The sequence below is a fragment of the Aethalodelphis obliquidens genome, unplaced genomic scaffold (assembly GCF_003676395.1).
Source record: "Aethalodelphis obliquidens isolate GAN/ISIS:26980383/991018 unplaced genomic scaffold, ASM367639v1 scaffold85, whole genome shotgun sequence".
In the NCBI taxonomy this organism is placed as follows: domain Eukaryota; kingdom Metazoa; phylum Chordata; class Mammalia; order Artiodactyla; family Delphinidae; genus Aethalodelphis; species Aethalodelphis obliquidens.
Window position 1 is genome coordinate 5,001,632 of NW_020838029.1, and position 21,594 is coordinate 5,023,225.

Genomic DNA, 21,594 nt, shown 5'->3' on the forward strand with positions numbered 1-21,594 from the left:
TTTTTTTTTTTTTTAAACCAGAACATTTATTGCATGACTAATAATTGAAATCCTTAAGATGAACTGGATGCTGCAACAGCTGCCCTCTTGGGTTTAGGTGTTGTTCCTTCACGGAATCCATGCCTGATTCTGCTGTATGCAATTTTTAGGTGCCTCATTCGACCAGTCCCGGTGGTATTTTGTCTTTTAGCTTTAGCACTCCAGTTATACTTCCTCTTCCGCTTGGCAGGGTAGCCACATTTACCACAGGTCGACTTCTGAAGGTGGTAGGCCTTAGAGCCACAGAGGCGGCACAACGTGTGCGTCTTATTCCGACGCTTTCCAAACGAGGACGTTCCCTTCGTCATCTCGCTTCTGCCGCCGAGACCCTCCCCTCCCTCTTGAGCCTCCCTCCCATCCTCCCTATCCCACCCCTCTAGGTCATCACAAAGCACCGAGCCGATCTCCCTGTGCTATGCTGCTGCTTCCCACCAGCCAACTATTTTACATTCGGTAGTGTATATATGTCCATGCTACTCTCACTTCACCCCAGCTTCGCCCTCCCACTCCATATCCTCAAGTCCATTCTCTATGTCTACCTCTTTATTCCTACCCTGAAGCTAGGTTCATCAGTTTTTTGGGGGGTTTCTTTGGGGTTTTTTTGGTTTCCATATATATGCGTTAGCATACGGTATTTGTTTTTCTCTTTCTGACTTACTTCACTCTGTAGGACAGACTCTAGGTCCCTCCACCTCACTACAAATAACTCAATTTTGTTTCTTTTTATGGCTGAGTAATATTCCATTGTATATATGTGCCACATCTTCTTTATTCATTCATCTGTCGATGGACATTTAGGTTGGTTCCACGTCCTAGCTATTGTAAATAGTACTTGCAATGAACATTGTGGTACATGACTCTTTTTGAATTTTGGTTTTCTCAGGGTATATGCCCAGTAGTGGGATTGCTGGGTCATATGTTAGTTCTATCTTTAGTTTTTTAAGGAACCTCCATACTGTTCTCCATAGTGGCTGTATCAATTTACATTCCCACCAACGGTGCAGGAGGGTTCCCTTTTCATCACACCCTTTCCAGCATTTATTGTTTCTAGATTTTTTGATGATGGCCATTCTGACTGGTGTGAGGTGATAACCTCATTTCAGGTTTGATTTGCATTTCTCTAATAATTAGTGATGTTGAGCAGCTTTTCATGTGCCTCTTGGCCATCTGTATGTCTTCTTTGGTGAAATGTCTATTTAGGTCTTCTCCCCATTTTTTAACTGGATTGTTTGGTTTTTTTGATATTGAGCTCCATGAGCTATTTGTATATTTTGGAGATTAATCCTTTGTCTGTTATTTCATTTGCAAATATTTTCTCCAGTTCTGAGGGTTGTCTTGTTTATGGTTTCCTTTGCTGTGCAAAAGCTTTCAAGTTTAATTAAGTCCCATTTATTTATTTTTTGTTTTTATTTCCGTTACTCTAGGAGGTGGGTCAAAAAAGATCTTGCTGTGGTTTATGTCAAAGAGTGTTTTTCCTATGTTTTCCTCTAAGAGTTTTATAGTGTCTGCTCTTACATTTAAGTCTTTAATCCATTTGGAGTTTATTTTTGTATATGGTGTTAGGTAGTGTTCTAATTTCATTCTATCACTTCTTGCTGTTCTCACTCAATAACACTCCCTGAAATCGATTGGTATGACTCTAATTACTAACCTTCAATGGCTGCCTAGTGTTTCATGATGTGGATATACCATAATCTATTCGACCATCAACCTACTGATAAATAATTATGATTTTCAAGTTTCTTAAATGCTATGATCAATGCTTCAACACACATCTCTGTACGTATAGGTCCTTAGGTGCCAGGGCTTTCATTTCCATGGAATGGTGTCCCAGAAATAGAATTGTTAGGTCAAATGATATATGTTTTTTAATTTTAGTGGATGGTACCAGATTGTTTTTCCCAAAGACTGGAACTCTTCCTGTTTCTACCAGCAAGGTGTGGCCTACAGCATGGCTCACTTGACTGATCCTGGAGCAGATCCACTTTTCTCCTGTGGATGTGAAACTCACAAGAGACACGCAGAGACTGGGGAGATTGGAGTGGAGTCATGTTCACATCAATCAACTCTGAAAACCAGCCCAAAATCTTTGACAGTCTTACTTTTTGCCCAAGGTAGCCAGAGTTGACTTCTGTTGCTTACAACCAAAAGAAACATAAATCCCTAAACCTGGTCACAAACTCAGCCTCGAGCCCAGATACAGATTCAGTTCTGATCCTGGCCACAGACTCAGTCCTCACCCTAGTCAGAGACTGAAGCCCATTCCCGGCCCCAGACTTCCCTGACCCCTGCTCGGCATCTCTCTGAGGGGTGCTCCTGGTTGCAAGGGGGGCAGGTGAGCTAGTGGGTACATTTCATCCAGAGCCTGGAACCCAAAAGTAAAGGCCTCTTTGTGGCAACTAATGCTGATGACTTTGGAGACAGAGGGGAATTTCTTGTGAGGAATAACTGGTAAAATCTAAGTCAGAGATGTCTTGGGGGCCTCTGAGTTGCGGGGAATAAGGGATCAAAAGGGAACCCAGTGGGAGATGGGATCAGGGGTTTGGTTTGTGGAGGTAGAGAATGAGGGCAGTGAACTCTGGACCTAGCTCAAGGAAGTGGGGACAGAGCAGGGATGTGGGGAGGGCCAGCCATCTGGAGCTGGATGTGGCTGGACTGAGTTGCCTGCTAGAGCCTGGAGGGTCCCAAGGTCCTGTGCCCCGGGATGAGCAAAGAGGAGTTGCCATCGAGAGATGTCGAAGCAGCCTGTAGCCCAGCGGCCTCCTCCTTTGTCTCTCCCAACCACCTGGCACCGCCTGGACCAGCGGCTGGGACCCCATGCTGCCTGGCCCTCTCCCGGCTGTCCTGACTTTCCACAGGCTCCAAAGCCACCTGCCTCCTCCTCTTTCCCTCCAGTTGCCCCCGCCCTTCATCTTTTCCCCTGGCTCAGCTTCCCTTTGCGTGCCGCCTGCTGAGTTTCAGGGATTAGGGCTGTCTACCGTGGGACACAGCTCCCTTCTCTTCTCCCCAGAGCCAGGAAGCTCTTGCCAAGATCTGGTCCCAGCCTTACCCCCAAGGATCTCTGGCAGGAATCAGGCAGAGCTTACTGGGAGTGGGGCTGGAGGGGCAAGCCCAGAGTGTGGGAAGGGGACTAACATTTGTCAAATACCTATCATAAGCCAGATACTTTACTTCTACTCTCTCAGTGTATCTTCAGAGCGAGCTGGTGAGGTAGCAATTCTTATGTTTAGATGGAGAAGCTGAGGCTCAGCGATTTTAAGGGCTTTGTCTAAGGCTAGAGGTGGCCAAGCCAGAATTTAGAACTGGGACTGTCGACTCCAAAGCCAGCTACTTCCAGGCCTAAGGTGAGAGGAATGAGGGGCCTCGGTGCCTAACTAAAAGGGAGGCCCAGGTAAGGAGTTTCCTGGTGGAGGCCTAGAGCCGCTTACTGGATCCATGGCTGGGCTCCTGGCCCTGAGCTGCAGGGAGTGAGTGGAGAGGGCTCACTGGGCTGGGATGCTGGCTAAGCTACAGAGGCAGAGAACAGGTTCCCCTCACCCCTCACCTACAGCCTCAACTCAGGCAGCACTGGGCCACTGTCTTTCCATAGGGTTTCCCCTCAACCCTGAGTGCCTCTGTGCTTCTATCCACAAGGAGAGAAGGGAGCAGCTGGTGATGGTGGGAGTTGGCCAGGGTGGGGGAGGGCTGGAGAGAGGGCTGGGCAGAGTCAACAGGCCAGAAGACAGTCAGTTCAGGCAAGAACTCGGAACTTCCCCTCCTCTGACCTCACTGTTCCCACTTCAGCAATGGAGAGATTGTATTAGATGATGGCTGAAGCCTATGGCAACTCTGCCAGTGTGTGTGTGGTGGGGAAGTGCTGGGGCCGTGTCAACGGGGAGAGCTTTGCCCACAGAACATGACTGGGGGAGTGGCAAGGGCAGGAGACAGGGTGAGCCTGGAAGACGGACCAATGGCTGGCATGGGAAGAGCTTCTTTGGGCCCTGCCTGTGAACCTAACCCTGCCCCTGGCTTCTCCCTTCACAGTAGAAGGGTGGAGGATAAGCAAATGGGGGCCAAGGTTATGGAAAATGTGCCTCTTTGAAGAGAACACTAGGGGAAGTGCAGAAACAAGGCTGTAAACATTGCTGGTTGCCCTGAGAGGGAGAGAAAGTGGCACCTCCAAAAAACAAGTGAAAAAGGCCACCTTCAAGTTTCCACAGAGGCACGAGGCACTGGCTGGCCTCTTAAACTGGGCTCTAGTTCCGGGCCTGATAACCCTGCTTGCCACGCGACCCTGAACAAGTCTTCTTCCTCTCTGAGCCTCAGTGTTCCCATCTGCACGATGAGAGTTTGGACCTAAATGCTCTCCAAGGGCTCTGACAGCTCTCATATTCCGGAATCTTCTACAGGTCATCTCTGAGTAAAGCCCCGTGAACTCAGCCCTGCCTCAGGCACTGACAGGTGAGTTGATCGGCTGTGGGAGTCAGAGTAACATTGAGACTTGGGGGTCATCCTAGGATTCAATGTGAACTCCTCACCATGGCCTACAGGCTTGGCTTCCTTGGTGTCCTGTCTATCTTTCCAGCCTCCCCTCTTCCCGCCTCTGTTGTGTCTCCCCACTCCACTTTCCACTAACCCCCTTTCCTGGCCTAGAACACACCAGACTCCCCGTTGCTTCAGCACCTGCACACTTGTTATTCACCACACTCGGAATGCAGTTTCCTATCTCTTTGCTGACTAACTCTTCCTTCTGACTTGAGCTGAAATGCCACCTCTTCCAGGAAGCCTTTCCTCCTGGCCCCCTCTCATGGGCCAGTTCCTACTCTGAACCACCCTTGTAGCATCACATTACCCATCACAACAGTAATTATTTGTGCCACCTTTTTTTTTTTATAGCTGTCTCTCCTCTCAAATTCCTATGAGCTCTGTGAGGGCAGAGGCTTTGTTTATCTTGTTCACAGCTCTACTTCTGGTGTCTAGTAGCCCAGAAACTTTCAACCCACAAATATTTCTCGAAAACAATTTCCCAGCAGCTACCTTGTGTTGTAGACCTACTGGGGGGCAGGCACAGATATACAGGGTCTTATGTGGCCTTGGTATCACGCTCCCCCTTCTCATTTCTTAGGTGAAGTGATGGAGGCGCAGAGAAGTAACAGATTTTGTCATGCCCGATTTTGTCATGCCCGATTTTGTCCTGCACTAGGTGCTGGGCCATGCAGACTTGGGCCTGGCAAGCAGATCTGCCTGCTTCATGCCTCCTTTTTTGCCTGCCACCACTCTTCGGAGAAGAGCAGCAGCTGTGGCCTCTCCTTGTGTTCCCATAGCAACCAGTGCTTACCTCCCGCTCACACTGGTTCCTAATTGCCTGATTACGCATCTTCTCCCCCGCCAGCTCTGGAGCTTCTTGAGAGCAGGGTCCATGGCGGGCTTTGCCCTCCATTGCGTGCTCTGGGCTCAGTGAGTATTAGTTAAATGAACAAAAATGAATGCATGCCTATCCATGCCCATGGGTTTTTAAAAGCTTTCATCACAAACAAGGTACCTGGCAGCCTGTAGTGGCTGGAGGGAGGGGCACTGGAGGACTCCTCAGCTCACCTCTGCTGAACAGTGTGCATGGCTGGCCCCCCTTCTCCTCTCTTCCCTGCTGCTTGGGGAAGCTCTTTAGAAAACAGGCCAGGCAGCCTGCATGGTTGCGAGTGGGAGGGGGATGCTGGAGCCGGTGCAACACCCTCCCCTAACAATCCCCCATGCATACACACACGCGCACACACATGCTCCCCTGCCACCTCCTTCTGAGGGAAGCCATCACAAATGCCCAGCTTTTGCTGTGAGAATTACCAACAACAACTGAGTTTCATATTCACTTCTAATGCTCAGTTCATGATCTCTCCAGTCAGCCTCTTCCTCTCTCCCTTCCTACTGCAACCATCTAACTCCGCTCGCCATCATGTTCTACCTAAGCTGCTCCAACAACAACCTCCCCGCCTCCGCCCTGTTTCCCTTCCTCCTCCCTCCCCATCCTCCATGGCACAGACAGGATGAGTGTCCCGAACAGAAATCAGCCCATGTTATTACCAGCCAGCCTCACAAGGGAGTCATCATTTTTGTGGCAGGACAAGAGTCTGTCAAAGCCACTGAGGCCACCAGATGGGGGGAAGGCAGAGCTACCAGTCCATTAGTTTAGTTCTTGAATGTTTGACTCCAAACCAGGCACTGAGCTAGAGTCCTGAGCTCACAAGAATGGAACCAAAATGAGTTCCTACACTAGTGGAAGGGATGGAAAAAATACCCCGGTATGAGCTGCACTTTGCACAGGATGCTATGGGAACGTACAGAAAAGTATGCTTGTGCAGGAACAGGGAATGCGTCACAGAGGAAGGGACATTTGATCTGGGCTTCCTATCAGAAATTTTGGTTGTGAACAACAGAAATCATCTCTGACTAACTGAAGAGAAAAGGGAATTTGTGGGGTTGGGGGGTTATCTATAGGGAGCTTACAACATCAAGGGAAAGGCTGGAGAACCAGATTTGGAAATAGATGTAAGCAAAGGCAGCACTGAGGGAGGGGTTGGGAAGGTGTGCTGCTGAAACGGATGAGGGCTGTTCCCTCTATTCTCATACTGCCGGCTCCAGATTCAAAGTCCAAAGAGAGTGTCCAGTGACCAAGCTTAGTCCTATGCCTGCCTGTGGCTAGCCTGGGCCGGGGATAGGAAGACTATGTGCCTTTGGCTTCCATGGCAGGAGGCAGACGCATGGATTTGCTGTTTCACCAACCTTACCCCAAACGAGGCAGAGACGATTCGCTTAAAGCAAACAGGGGTCTAAGGAAGGGAGAGGAATGGAGGCTGCGGAGCCACAAACCAACGAATGGCCACTTCCTCCCTGATGACAGGAAAAGGAGAGGAGAAGGGACCAGGCAGAGACAACCAAATGGGCAAAGAGCCAAACCGTGCTGGGCTTGAGGCCGGTGGGCAGCATCATATGACTGGAGCGTCGGGGAAAAGGCGAAGCCCCCCAGTCGATGAGACAGGAGTGGGGAGAAAAGAGACCACAGCCTGCCCCATGGAGTGGGCCATAGGCAGCCAGCCTCCGGAAGAGAGGGGAGGAACTGACCAGATGGCATTTTAGGACTTTCACTCTGGAGGTGTCAAGAATGGATCAGAGGGACTTCTCTGGTGGTCCAGTGGTTAAGAATCCGCCTTCCAATGCAGGGGACTTGGGTTCAATCCCTGGTCGGGGAACTAAGATCCCACATGCCGCGGGGCAACTAAGCCCGTGCACTGCAACTACTGAGCCCTCACACTCAGAAGCCCACGTGCCACAAATAGGAAGAAGCCCGTGTGCCACAACAAAGAGCCCGCATGCCGCAACTAAGACCCGACACAGCCCAATAAATACATAAATATTTTTTTTAAATCTAAAATTAAGAAGAAAGAATGGATCAGAGATGGCAAAACTGGAGCTAGGGAGACCAGCAAGGAACTCTTCCAGGCAAGAGATGGTGAGGCCTGAATTCTAGCATTGGTCACGGACAGAGAGGAGATGACAGATCCAAGAGCAATTCAGGACCTAGGATCTACTGAACTGTGAGGGGTGGGGGTGGGTAAGGAGTAGGAAGTGATTGTGAAGGGGCTGAAGAAGGAGGAAGAAGCTTGAGAGGAAGATTTGCACCTTCCTCACGGGCTTCAAGATGCCCAGCTAACTCTCCCAACACCCATTCATTCAGTAATGTCAGCCTAGCCTGATTCATATGTGCCAGGCACTGTGTTATAGGAGAGAGAGAGGGAGAGAAAGAGAGAGAAGGAGAGAGATAGAAATACAGACCCAGACCCTTAATGGCCCCTCTCATACTCTGCTGCTGGTGGGAGTATAAACGGATAGGTTGATATAATTGCTGTGGAGAACAACCTGGAAATATATTCCACTCTTTTAAATATGCATATCTTGGCACGTTGACTTCCAGAAATTTATCCTAAAGACATAACAAGTGTATACAGATAGACATATGTGCAAGGGTGTCACAGCATTGTTTTTAAGAGTAAAACAACTGTAAACAACCTCAGTGCCCATCAGTAGGAAACTGGTTAAGGAAATCATGATGCTCCCTTACAGGGGCTTACTCTGCAACCAGTTAGGAGGGACAAGAGAGCACCCCCCTGTCACCTGTGGCGGCCTTGCTTCTGGGCCTGACAGGCCCAGAGGAGGAGAGGGGAAAAGCTTCAACTTTTAGTGAAGTTTGGGGTTTCATCTGTAACACTGAACTGGATATGTTAATTCCTGAGAGTAATTGGAGGAGTTTTTGTTTTTTTTTTTTAATTCTCTGAAAATGACTGAAAAATGTATGGATCTTTCAGAGATTTCACCTAAGAAGCAGAGGAGAAATGGGTCACAGAGAGAGTTGAGGGGGAAAATGAAGTTGTTTTCTGCTTGTGCAGTTCAAGCTGTGTGCTAAAAGTTACAGTAACAACAATTTATCTCTGGGGAGTTAGGATAAAGGGAGGAGGCATGGCTTTTACTTAATACTTTAAACACTTGGGCATTGTTGGAATGGTTTACAATGTGCACAAATTACAGAAGTCAAAGGTCAGTAGAACCAATGAAGATACTTGAATTTGTGGAGGGCAGGTGGGGGAGATGCTGACAAGTTGCTTGGTCCCAGAACTCCAGAAGCAGAGAGTCCTTACCTCAGCACTATGGCACGCTGGGCCCCATACTCCTTTGTGCCCCGAAGGACGTTTAGCAGCTTCCGGGACCTCTACTCACTATCTGTCAGTAGCAGCCTTCCACCCCAAGTTGTGGCAACCAGAATGTCTCCAGATGTTGCCAAATGGCCCCTGGGGGGTCAAATCGCCCCCTGGATGAGAACCACTGCTCTAGAGGGATCTTCAGAATACACAGGTGTCTTCGGAGCCTCTGGGCCTGGTTGCCTGGGAGTCAGGAGATGTGGCTTGATTTTGGTTCTGCCACTTACTAGCTGTGTGACCATGAGCTTTCCTGAGCCTCACTTTGCTCAACTCTAAAATGGGATTGATAGTAATAACATGGCAGCCAGGACCGCTGTGAAGGCGAAACGTCTGGAAAGTAGCAAGTGCAGGTCTGGGGCTTGGAAGGCACTCAGTTGATATCAGGACCCAGTGGCCCACTGGGAGGGGGTGATATGGCTCCCCTTTGGGCCAAAGGCTGAAGCCAGATGGGCTCCTGAGCCTTCCCTCCCTGGCTACTCACCTCTTATTAAAATAGAGTAACTTTCTTTTATGTAGACCAAACTTCTGTTTGTACTTTGGGTCTCCTGTCATTCTGCCTCTTCTGGAAAATCTGACCCCACCGGTGATCCTTCTTCAGGACAACCAGGCTCTCCCTTTCAACTGGATCTTTCCCAGTTGCTTTGAAAGGGCTCAGGTCTCCTTCACTGAAATAAACCACTTACCTTGACCTTACTTCTTTCTCCAGCTACTGCCCTGCCTCTCCCTCTTTTCTCTCACTCCTTGAAGGTACTTCACACCCAGCCGGTTCCAAACTGATCACACCATCTTCCTCCCCAAACCTGCTGTCTCCCGTCCCTTCTCATACATAGCAAAGGGCACCCCTTACATCTTGTGCACAGACCTTAGCCTAGGAGCCACTGTCAACCTCTCCCACATTACCGACCCCATAGCCAACCCTGATCATCTTACTTCCTAAGTCACTTTGGCTTGGAAAATTATTTCTAAATAGGTAGTACATTCAAAAATCAAAATAAACAGAAGAAGGGATGGTGTGAGGAGTCTCACTCCACTTCCATCAACCGGAAGCCCCCCACCCGCCCAGACACACACAGATGAGCCACTTTTATTATCGGAGGGTAGCCTTCCCGTGCATCTTTATGGAAAAGTGAATATAATGTGTATTTTCTCCCTTTCTTCCACAAATATACATTGTTCTGTACCTGGCATTTTTCACTTAACAGCGTATCTTGTCAATCTTTCTCTTCAATACTTGGAAACCTTGTTTACTCTGTTTATCCATGCTATTCTCTGGATCTGCCATCGTTTATTTAAGCACCAGTTATATGTAATCTTTTGCTATTGTAAACAATACCTAAACATATTTTTTAATCCACCCACTTGTTTCAGTCTCCTTTGTCTCCACTGTAAGAAAGCTACCACCATCTTTTACTCGACTTGGCCAAATAGCTTCCTAAATGCTCGACGCAGCTCATCTCTTGCCCTCTCTTCTCACAGCAGCCAGAGTGCATTTCCAAATCATGACTTTGGTCATGTCATTCCCCTGCTTAAAGCCCTTCTGTGGCCTTCCCGTGCTTTTAGGGTAAAGACAAACCCCGCACGATGGCATGGAGCCTTAGCTAGCCTCCTGTGCCCACTGTCCATCCTCTCCTTGACCCACTCCATCTTCCCCTTCTCCACTCTGCCCTGCTGGCCGCCTTCAGAGTTCTTTTTTGCATATGTTGTTCCCTCTACGTAAAATACTCTCCTCTCCTCTGTTCACCTCATTTATTTCTACTTGTCCTTCAGATCTCAACTTACCCGCCTGCTCTTCGGGGAAGTCTGCCCTGACCTCCCTGCAAGTCAGAGCCCAGGATTATAGGTTCTCACCTAGTACCTTATGCCTCTCCTGCATCACCCTTGTCCCAGCTGTGGTTTCACGTTTATCTGTCTGATTCTTTGATTCATGTCTGACTCCTATTACCCCTTCATGAGATCCATGAAGGCAGGGGCCTTACCTGTCTTTGCTTATCATGAAGCCCCTGCATCTAGGAAAATTGTTGACTGAATTAATGAAAGAATGAGGCATATAGGGGTCCAAGCAGAGGACCTGACATGTAGCAGGTGATCAATAAAAGTCACTCTCCTGGGCTTCCCTGGTGGCGCAGGGGTTAAGAATCCACCTGCCAATGCAGGGGACATGGGTTCCAGCCCTGGTCCGGGAAGATCCCACATGCCGCGGAGCAACTAAGCCCGTTCACCACAACTACTGAGCCTGTGCTCTAGAGCCTGCGTGCCACAACTACGGAGCCCGTGTGCCACAACTACCGAAGCCCACGTGCCTAGAGCCTGTGCTCCACAACAAGAGAAGCCACTGCAATGAGAAGCCCGTGCACCGCAACGAAGAGTAGCCCCCACTCGCCGCAACCAGAAAAATCCCGCGCAGAGCAACAAAGACCCAACACAGCCAAAAAAACAAACAAACAAAAAACAACAGTCACTCTCCTTGCCGTCACTCTCTCCTCTGTGCTCTGGAGCCCATGACAGGTCACCTTCTATACTCCCTACTCAACAGTGCTCTGGCCTTTACCCTGGCCTCCCTCTCCTTCATGGGTCTCATCTGATGGTTGATCGTTCCTTCCTCTTGGAAATCCACTCTCTTGTCTCCGCTTGATGCCCCAGGAGCTCCCTCCCCCTGCCTGCATCCTCCCCAGCATCTCTTCCTCTGACCACTTCTGAGATGTTGGACTTCCTCAGGTTCCATCCCAAGCCCCTTTGCTTCTCACCCTGTACACGCTCTCTTCAGCCATCTCATCCATGCTCGTAGCTTCCATCACCATGAAAAGGCAAACAGTGCGTTTCCTGCCCCGGTCTCTGTGATGTGCCTCGGGCCCCTGTATAAATGCCACCTCTGCCTCAAGAATGTAAGTGGAGGCAAAGAGTAGAGACTGTATCTGTACTTGCTTACAACTGTCTCCCCAGCCCCTAAAGCACATAGTAGTCACCTAATTAAGTGCATGAATGGAGGGGCCCCATGCTAAGATGGAGAGCTGCCTCCTCCAGATGGGGTCTCTTTCTAGGCAGAGAGAGGGGCTGTGTGCCAGGTGCCAGGTCCTGGCCTTACCTGTGCTGGACTCTAGCAAATACCTCATACTCAGAATAAGGAGGGAGGATGGAATTCCAGGCAGGATTTACACCCAGAAGCCAGTGGTCCACGGACCAGCCAACTGTCTAGGGGGTTGGTTCACCCCATCTGCAAACCACAGCCTTTGATCAGAGAGGGCAGCTCATGAGAACACGTGCCAGTACCATATCCAGCCGTGTCAACCTGAAGGGGAGCGTGCAGCCGGCCATGGCTGGTGGCAAAACTATCAGAGGGAATGGAGGCACAGACTGAGGCCCCGTGAGCCAGGACAGGGAGCTGAGGTTGAATACTCTCACCACATGGAGGGAGACCAGGCCACCCTGCTCCCAAGCCCAGGGCCTTCCTGACAAAGGTCTGAGAGGGGGAGGCCAGGTTGAGGGGCAGAGGAATTCTGCTTGCAGCCCTGACACTGCTTGTGGTGCGGCCTCCTACAGAAGGCAGGTTTGAGTGAAGTCCAGGCCCCTGCTCTGTGTGCCATGAAAACTGGCACAAAGCACAGAATGTTGTAAGTCAGAGCTGAGCAGGTCGTTTGAGACCACTAGTTCCACCCACCTTGTGCTTCTAATGGGAAAACTGCGGTTCAGATTAAGGCAGAGACTGTCCTGTAGTTATTAACTGGCAGGCTGAACTATCTGGCTTATCTCTTGGCCAGTTGCCTTGGGCCTACTTGGCCCCGCAGAGTTGACAGTCTCTTCCTGCTTACATTCTAGCGGGGAGAGGCAGGCCACAATTTTTTTTGAATTAAGTAAAGTATGAGGCATGAAAGATGGTGATAAGTGTTATGGAGAAAGAGAAAGCAGTGAAGGGGGATTGGGAGCGCTGGGCGTTTAGGATTTTAGATGGAGTGGTCAGGGAAGGCCTCCTTGAAAAGGAGGCATTTGAGGTAAATCCAAAGGAGACGAGTATGTGAGCCAGGCTCTCTACACCATGCTGTGGGGATGCCTGGAAGGGGGTCTTGACCTCAGACTGGTTTCCCCCAGGACCACAGTGGAAGGGCTTCCTGGGAGGTTGCCACATGGATTTTGGCCTGGTCACAGGGTCAGGAATAGACATATCTTCCAAAACTGCACCTGGACACAAAACCAAAGGCCTTTGACACCCTAGGTCAGGTAATGATAATAATAACAAGAGTAGATACACACTACTATATATAAAAGAGATAAACAAGGACCTACTGTATAGCACAGGGAACTATACTCAATATTCTGTGATAACCTCTATGGGAAAAGAATCTGAAAAAGAAAAAAAATATATATATATATATATATAAATGAATTACTTTGTTGTTCCCTGAAACATTGTAAATCAACTATACTTCAGTAAAATAATAAACTTTTAAAAATAACAACAACAGCAATAATAACAATAATAATAATGATACTACTGAACTTGCACTGAGCACCTGCCGTGTGCCAGGCACTGTTTCATGCCTGCTATGTGTGTTATTTCATCCTCATAATGACCCTATGAGGTAGGTGCTATTTTTATGCCCATTTGATAGATGAGAAAACGGAGGCTTAGAGCAGTTACAGAACTTGTCCAAAGTCGAAAAGTTAATGAGCAGCAGAGTCAGGCTTGGATCCTAGGTCACTGGCTTTATACACAGCAGCAGGTTTTAGCTGTCTGGGTTGAGGTTGTCTGGAGGCAGAAGACAGGTTCCACTATCTCTTGGGCTCTCTGCTGTGGTCCCAGGGCTGGACAGCTCAGAGGGAGTTGAAAATCCATGTCTAACATGGCAGCTGACCTGGGTGTAGGACTGCACTGGGGGCCTCCACAGGGAAGGTGGACTTCTCCTCTACTGAAACATGAGCTCCGTGAGCACAGAGTCCTTGTCTGTTTGGCCCACTGTTCCATCACCAGTGCCTAAAACAGTGCCTGGCACATAGTAGGTGATCAACCAATACTGGAATCAATGAGCAAATAACAGAATGAATGAACATTCCATTCTCACTTACCAAAGGCTGGCCCAGACATAGAAACCGCCATCTTTCCGAACAACCAGGCGATCTGGATTTCTGCCTCCTTGAGAATGTGAGGCGAGAAAAAGCATGGAGGAACAAGGAGCAAGCGAGACTTAGCTGGGGCAGAGTCCAGAGCTAAGGACTGGGAAAGCGATGGGAAGTGGTGCAGAGAGGCCCCCCTATGTGAGCACTGGGCTGTCTGCTTCACATACACCACAGCTTCAGGAGGCAGGGACTGCTGTGATGCCTAACAGAAAGACGAGGAAACTGAGGTGCAGAGAGGTAAATAGCTTGCCCTAGATGACAGGGGCGTTGTAGAGCGGAGCTGGGATCGGCAAGACAGGCTGCTTGCTTGCTGCAGTCCCTGGCTGGGGTGAAATCAAAAGCTCCCCCTCTTTGCTGTCTGCCCTCACCCACCCCAACCTCTTGAGCTCCTCTGCTCGCAGCCGTCCCCAACCTCCGCCTGGGAGCCGGCCCTGCCTCTTCAGTCTCCCTGAGGAATAGGGACTCCAACACAGCAGGACCTCTCTCCCATCACCCACCTCCAAATTCAGGGCCAGGCCAGGCCCTGCATGGAAAAACAGGCTGGGAGTTAGATAGAGCCAGGTTCAAGTCCTGGTCCCTCCACTTAGTACTCGGAGAGGCAGATCTTCTACCTCTCAGACCCTTAGTTTCCTCCTCTGTAAATGGGGGAAACTGTCACCCATCCCATAAGGCTGTTGTGAGGATTAACTGAAATCACTCAGGGGAAGAAGGTGGATTCCAGGCAAGCTAGGAACCGGGAGAGGTTGTCATAATAATCTACCGCATTACAGGTTACACAGCACATTTCCATTCATTTTTAGGGTCCACTTTATTCTGCACAACCATCCCATTGGGATGGTATTATACCTGTTTCACAAATGAGAAAATAATTGGCCCAAAGGCATGTCATCTGGAAGTCACAATGCAGGGATTCAAAGCTGGGTGCCTGTGACTCCCAAGCGCTCTTCATCACATGCCCAGCCCTACTTTGCCCTCATATATAAGGTCTGGCGGGGACGGTGGTGGTCTTATAAAGGGCTGCTTTATCCTGATCACCTGCTCCAAAGCAATGCTCGGTGTACTGGGCGGCTCTCTTTGAGGCCAAGGCTTCATAAAGAACTTTCCTCCCAGCGTCCCCGCACCCCCATTCCTCGGTGGCAGCAACAAAGAAAGGAAAATGGCTGTTTACTCAGAAGGACTGGAAAAGGCGAGGCAGGTCAGCAGGAACGCCATGCTGAGGAGATGCAGTTCAAAGCCATCAAAACTGTGTCTCTGGTCATCCTTAGAGGTGGCCTACCAGAGAGGCCTCAACAACAGCCTAACCCATCATGGAGTCACAGCGGCCACCCACCATGCAGGGCTCTGCCTCCTGCTGACAGCTGTGCAGCACCGTAGGTGGGCTGGTTCCCTTGGACAGAGCGCGTCTCTGCTTTTCTGTTGACCGTAAGGTCCTCTTTTTACCTTTAGTGGTCTGCTTATTTTCCACAAATTGTCCAGGTATAGACTTATTTTTATTTCTTCTGCTCAGTTCTTGGAGCGAATGAGCTTTCTCCCTGAGAACTCATACCTTCTTTCAATTCTGAAAAATTCTCCGCTATTATCTCTCAAGTGTTGCCTTTTCTTCATTTGTTCCCCATCATCTGTGTGGACCTTCTGTGAGACTTACGCTAGAACCTCTCAGTATCTGCCTTCATGCCTTTTAACTGCTCGTTCAAAGTTTGTGTCTATGCTGGTGTGACTCCCTCGGTATTAGCCTCCAATTCACTAATTCTTTCCATGACTGGGTCCCAGCTATAGCTACCCCATTTATGGAGGTTTTCTTTTTTATTTCAATGACCATATTGTTTATTTCAAAGATTTCTAATTGATTTTCTTTTCCTATCTCTCTTCCTGCTTTTGTGCAATCATATCTTGTCCTTTTAAGGACTATCATGCCTTCGTTTATCTCTGCGAACACCCTAGACATGCTTATTTTCAAAATCTGTCAGCCTGCTCTCCAAAACTTCATCTGGAATAAATTTATGTACTGATTGTAGATTTTGTTGGCTCTCTCCGAGCGTTATATTTCTTTATATGTTTTGGAATTTGGGGTTGCAGCCTCATTTGGAGAGGGAGAGTCGGTGCTGTTTTGTTTGTGTTTATGTTTTATTGTCTGTCTCTCTCCCTCAGTTCTATCCCTCCCTCCCCATCTGGTGCTTTCATGGTTGCCTACTCTGGTCTCCCAGACCCCCCAGGCCAAACTCCGGTCTTATAATGGCGGGTCAGGGCTCTGCCCTTGGGGATGTTAGGGGTTTCCAGCTCCAACCTGGAGCCCTTGTGGCTCGCTCCACTTCCTGGTCATGAGTCAGGGTATGGCCCCTCCAGCTCCCCATGGCCTTCCAGTCCACGCTGCCTTGTAGGCAAAATTCCCAGGAGCAGTGGCCCTTTCCAGCTCTTACTGGGAGGGCCCTCTCCCTCCTCCCACTGGCTTCCATAGTGAACCTGGTTCTAGCCTCCCACCCTATGGTGGAGCCCTTGTAGCTCCCCAAGAGCCGACTTCCGGGCACCCCACGACCCATGCTCCAACCTGGGGGCTGGTGGGCTGCCGCAGCGCTCACCACTATGCGCTTCTGTGCGTGCTGCGTATCTCAGTTTTTGAGCCGGGCTGTCTTTGGGGTTTTCTCTTTTTACAGTATATTGATGATCCATCACTCTGTGTGTGCTCTATGTACCATGATCATAAATTACTTAACCAATCCCATAGCATTGGACTTTTAGGTTGTTTTCCGCTTTTGACTAATACAAATATGAAAGCAATAAACATCCTTCATGTATTTGTCTAATTCCTAATGCAAAGTTGGGGGAACAAAGGGTGCGGCCATGTTTCAGTTGGATACGTGTTGCATTTCATATGGACCACCCCAATCATCCCCACCACTACCACCGAAACACTGTCCCCAGCATCGGGCCTGTGGGACGGAACAAAGGAGGCCCTAGAAATGAACGAGGCTGTGATTTTGTGAACTCTACCTTGGTGTACAGGGTTGAGGCATTCTCAGACCACTTCTTCCCTGCCGTGAATTATTTCAGTTAATCTGCATGACATCCCAGCAGGCTAGGTTAACATTAAGCCTCACTTCGTCAAGGACAAAGCTGAGGCTCAGAGAGGTAAGATGATCACCTAAGCTGTCAGTGGTAGAAAGGAGTCTACACGACGCTCAGGAGAAGCACGGGTGCTCCCAGTCTGCTGAGCTGCAGAGAGGAGGCCTTCAGGCCTTCTCTGAGCCAGGTGTTTAGGAACTTGCCCCCTCCGTGGGGCCATAGCCTGCAGGGGTTGTGGGCAGCACCTAGACGTCTGGGTTTAGGAGGCTCCAGGGCAGCCTCCACCCTGTGTGGGACAAGTGCCGGCTTTGCCACTCAAGCTCACCACTCACTAGTTAAGCAGCCATGGGCTCTTCCTCCTCTGCCTCCTCTATTTTCTCAACCAGAGGCAGCTGGGTACAGGAGAGAGCTCATGGACCCCGGATTTAGATAGACCTGGATATTTTTTCTTTTTATGGCAATTTTTAAAATTGAAATATAGTCGATTAACAATGCGGTGTTCGTTTCTGGTGTACAGCAAAGTGATTTGGTTATACATACCTATATATTCTTTTTCAGATTCTTTTCCGTTATAGGTTATTACAAGATTGAATATGGTTCCCTGTGCTATACAGTAAGGCCTTGTCGTTTATAGACCTGGATTTCAGTATGAGCTCTGCCACTTTCCTGATGCTTGAACTTGGGCAAGTCACTTCAGCTCTCTGGGCCGTAGTTGCCACATCTGTAAAGTGGGCATAATAAGGCCTGTCTCGGAGAGGCATTGTTAAGATGAGAGGAAGCCCTGTGTGCTTGGCACATATAAAAGAGATTCAAATAAAGTCTGTTTCTGACAAGGAGGGTGAAAAGTCACTTTCCCAAGCCTGCCCAGCCAATCAGCTGGGGCTCACTCTGTCCTGACTCCACATCCCGTATTCTTCCCAGTGCAAGAGCCCAGCCTCTCTCAGTCCTGTATTTCACTGTTCTTCTGTCCCACTGTGTTCCCTCCTGCCAAAGAGAAGGAATGAATCCAGGGAGCCTGAGGCTCTGGCCCCTTTGCCTACTCCGTTAGGCCCTGCTTACCTCTCTAGGGATGCTCAGCGGAGCTGGGTTGGCTGAGCTGCCTGACACAGGCATGGGCAGCCCAGGGATGCCCAGGAGGCTCCACCTGTGTCCCTGGACCCACCGCAGGTGTGAGCCCAGTGCCCCGCTCGGCAAAAGCTGCGACACACGGGGTGGGGGTGGGGGCTGCAAGTCTGTGATCACTGAGGCCCCTGCGGCTCCAAGCTGCTCACAGCCTGGGGCTGGAGCCTGCAGATAGGTCTGTCTGCTGTCTCAGGGGGCATTGGCAGCCTCTTAGAAGCCAGAGCAGGCCTTCCTATTCCAGCAGCACCTGCATTCGCATTGCCTCTGAGGGGCGGTTAGGGCATGGGCGAGCCTTGGGAATTCCTGAGGATGTCCAAAGCACTTCAAAGGCACGAGCTCATCCACCCCCCTGCCCTGGAGAGAGTGGCAAGGGGGGCAGATCCGAACCACTCCATAGATGGGCATCTGAGGAGGCCAGCTTCAGGCCCGCAGTGGCCTAGGATAGAAGCTGTGGCCACATGGGGATCGCCTTTGTGCAGGGCTATGGCATATGAAGATATTTGATCGCGAGCTCAATGTGAGGGAATGGGATGCCATGAGCAGAGGTGAGGCGGGGACCCTTGGAGCCCCAGATGCCCACAGCTCTCACAGTTTACAACCTGGATCTCAAGACAGGCAGAAAGACTCTGTCACTGGTACCTAGCAAGATGACAAGTGAAGACCCAGGCCCTCCCAGCCTGGGTCACGGGCACACTCCTGAGGGTCTCTGGCCCTGGTCCACAGCTCACTGCCAAGGATTGTTCAACTACCACCCACCGCCTGGAGGCTTTCTACCCTTTCATTTTTCTCCCAGCCCAAAACCCAGTGGTCCTGAGGGATCCCCAAGAGAGGAAAGCTCTGGCGGGGAAACCCCTTGCCAGAGAGTCTCAGTCAGGTGCTTAATGCACAGGTTTTGTACAGTCTTAACAAGCAAGGTCTATGTTGTTGCTTCATGTTTTGTGTAGGTGACGGTGGTGGTTCCTGGCTCCACTGGGCACGAGGGCCTCCAGGAGTAACACATACGGGCCTGGGAGTCCAAGCCTCCATCCTTCTTTGGCTTAAGGGGTCTCATGGCGTGGTCTTCTCTCCTAAGAAGGGGCACGTTGCCTGAGTATCATCAGGCTCTGGGAGCAAACACTGAACTCTGGACCCAGAAAACCTGTTCTTAGAGGAGGTCTGGACACCTTGTTCCTGGATTTATCAATCGCCAGGCTTCTTGGCTTTGTCCCCTGCGCTACAGGTCCAAGGACAGATGGGGCATTTGGGGGTTTGAACACACAATCTGTTCTTCCCTCTGTTCTTCTCCTCTCCCAGCCTGATCAAAGGCTGCCCTGGGACCTGACTTCCCTGTTCCTTTACCACTGGGTTCAGGGGCATGGCCAGGGGCTAAGAGTGCTGAGACAAGCCACCCAAACCCAACAGGACGGGAAACCAGCGAACCTTAGACATGAATGTGTCGTCATCAGTCACAAATCACACTTCCTGATTCAGAGACTCACCAAGTAGCAATGTCAAGACAGTTCCATCTGCCTCAGTCCCCTTGCATTGCAGCTGAGCAACCTGAGGTCCAGAGAGGGCAAGAGATCACACAGCAAGACGACGACAGAGCCCAGGTCTCCAGACTCTCAGTTCAAGGCCCTTTCTCCCACACCTATGACCTTTCCCGAAGAAGTGGTGACAAGTGGGAGAAGCTGGGGGTGGGGGGTGCATAAGGCAGGGAGTCAAGGGGAAGAACGTGGGAATGGAAAGTCGCTGGGAAGCAAAGCCCCCAGCACTGAGTGGCAGCCCACCCTGGAGACATCAGCCTAGCTATCAAGCTGCTTCCATTGCTGAGGATTAGCACAAACATCCCCCAGCTGGGGGCCTCCCTGCTGGCCAGCTGTGCAGGCTTTGGGTGGCGCGCCCCAGATGCGGGAGGCCCCAGGCTGGAGGCTGGACTTTCTCTCTAGTGACGTTGTGTGCTCTCCCGGCATCCAGAGGGCATGGGCCAGCCTCTGGCTCATCTCTGCTGTCAGGTCCGGTGAAGGACAGTCAACACTCCTGGCTGATCAAAGGCACTCCCACCCTCTAGCCCCAGGAGTGCTAGGAGCGAAGGGGAGTGGGGAGAGCCCAGATGCCATCCTGCCATGCTTTGAAGTCCCAGTGCATCCTGGGAAGGAATGGCTTCGGAGTGGGACCTCTGGAGCACAAACTAAACAAAAATTCCTGCCATGTGTTACGATGGAGGCAGGAGAGCTGAGTCCTAACACCTTTGGCCAGTGCCTTCACCTCTCAGAGCCGTGGCCTCCCCAGCTGGGTCAGTTGGGCTCCACAGAGTAAGGGCCAGGCCAGTTCTGCTATCTTGTGACTTTGATTTTCTCTTCCTTCTCCCTGAGCTCAGATGGGCAGGGAGGCCCAGGGCAGGCTGGTGCTCAGGGGTAGATGGAGTCTGGCACTGAGGACAGGATAGATGGGATAGCTTGGAGTGGAGGGAATTTATTCATTAATTTATTCATTCATCCATCATGGAACATGTACCATGTGCCTTAGCCTGACAGCTTGGAAATAGGACACCCTAACGTGTTGCTCCACGACCCAAGAGACCTAGATTCTGAATTGGTCCAACCCCTCCTTGTGCATCAAATCTGTTCGAGAGTGGGATGACGACGCCTGTTCTGAACTTTCAGCCAGCAGGGGCTGTATCCAGCAGGGGTTTTGGGTGAATCTGATTCCAGCTAATTTAAACTGAAAAGAATCTCCTAGAAGACTTTGAGATGGCTCAGAGTCTGCCGGAGAACCAACCTCGGAGAAAGGGCAGACACCCAGCAAGGCAGGGAAGAATGTCACAGGGCCAAGGGACAGTCAGGCTAGTTTACTACCTCTGGCACTGCTCTTCCTCCAGCCCTTACAGTTGACACTGAAATTGGGAACCATTTCTTAAATGGCCCTGTTTCTTTACATGGGGAGAAAATGACTGGCTTCTGACCTTCTCTCCTCACAAACTCCCCTCTCTCCCTGCCATTTCTCCAGCTACTTTAGCCTGGCCCGAAGCTGACTTTGTTTTGGACCCAAAACCCTGGACTCAACACCCGCAAGAACCCCCGGGCTTTCTGAACGTGCCATGTGGCCAAACAACTTCTTTTTCCTCGCCACGTGTGTTCTTTAGGGTCACATCTGGAGGGGCCAACCTAGCCATCTCCCTTACTAGTCTGGATCACCTTCCGCCTGGCCCCAGGCTAATTCAAAGCCCTGTGAACTTGAACATGATGTCACCTCAGGGTCAAAAGTGAAAGTGGGGTGCCAGGAGCAGGATGGCCAAAACCTGTGATTGCCCCTAGGATAGTCAGTCAGAGGGAAGCCAGTTTGCTCAAAGCCCAGGAGGCTGAGAGAACCTGGTGCCAGCCTGCCAAGGAGCCGGGCTGTGCCGGAGACCAGGCCAAGCTGGATGTGGAAACCACACTGGGGACCTACTGGTGCTGAGCCCCTCACATAGCTGTTCCGAGAGCCCTCCAAGCAGAGGCAAAGGGCATCTCCTGTCCTTCCCATCACCCGCTGAGATGGCAGTGCCCTACCAAGGTGGGGG

General features: G+C 50.4%; 1 pseudogene; it reads right to left on the minus strand.

The window, feature by feature from the left end:
• Window positions 1–370, minus strand: LOC113613109 (60S ribosomal protein L37 pseudogene; annotated as a pseudogene).
• Between the last annotated feature and the right edge of the window lie 21,224 nt (window positions 371–21,594).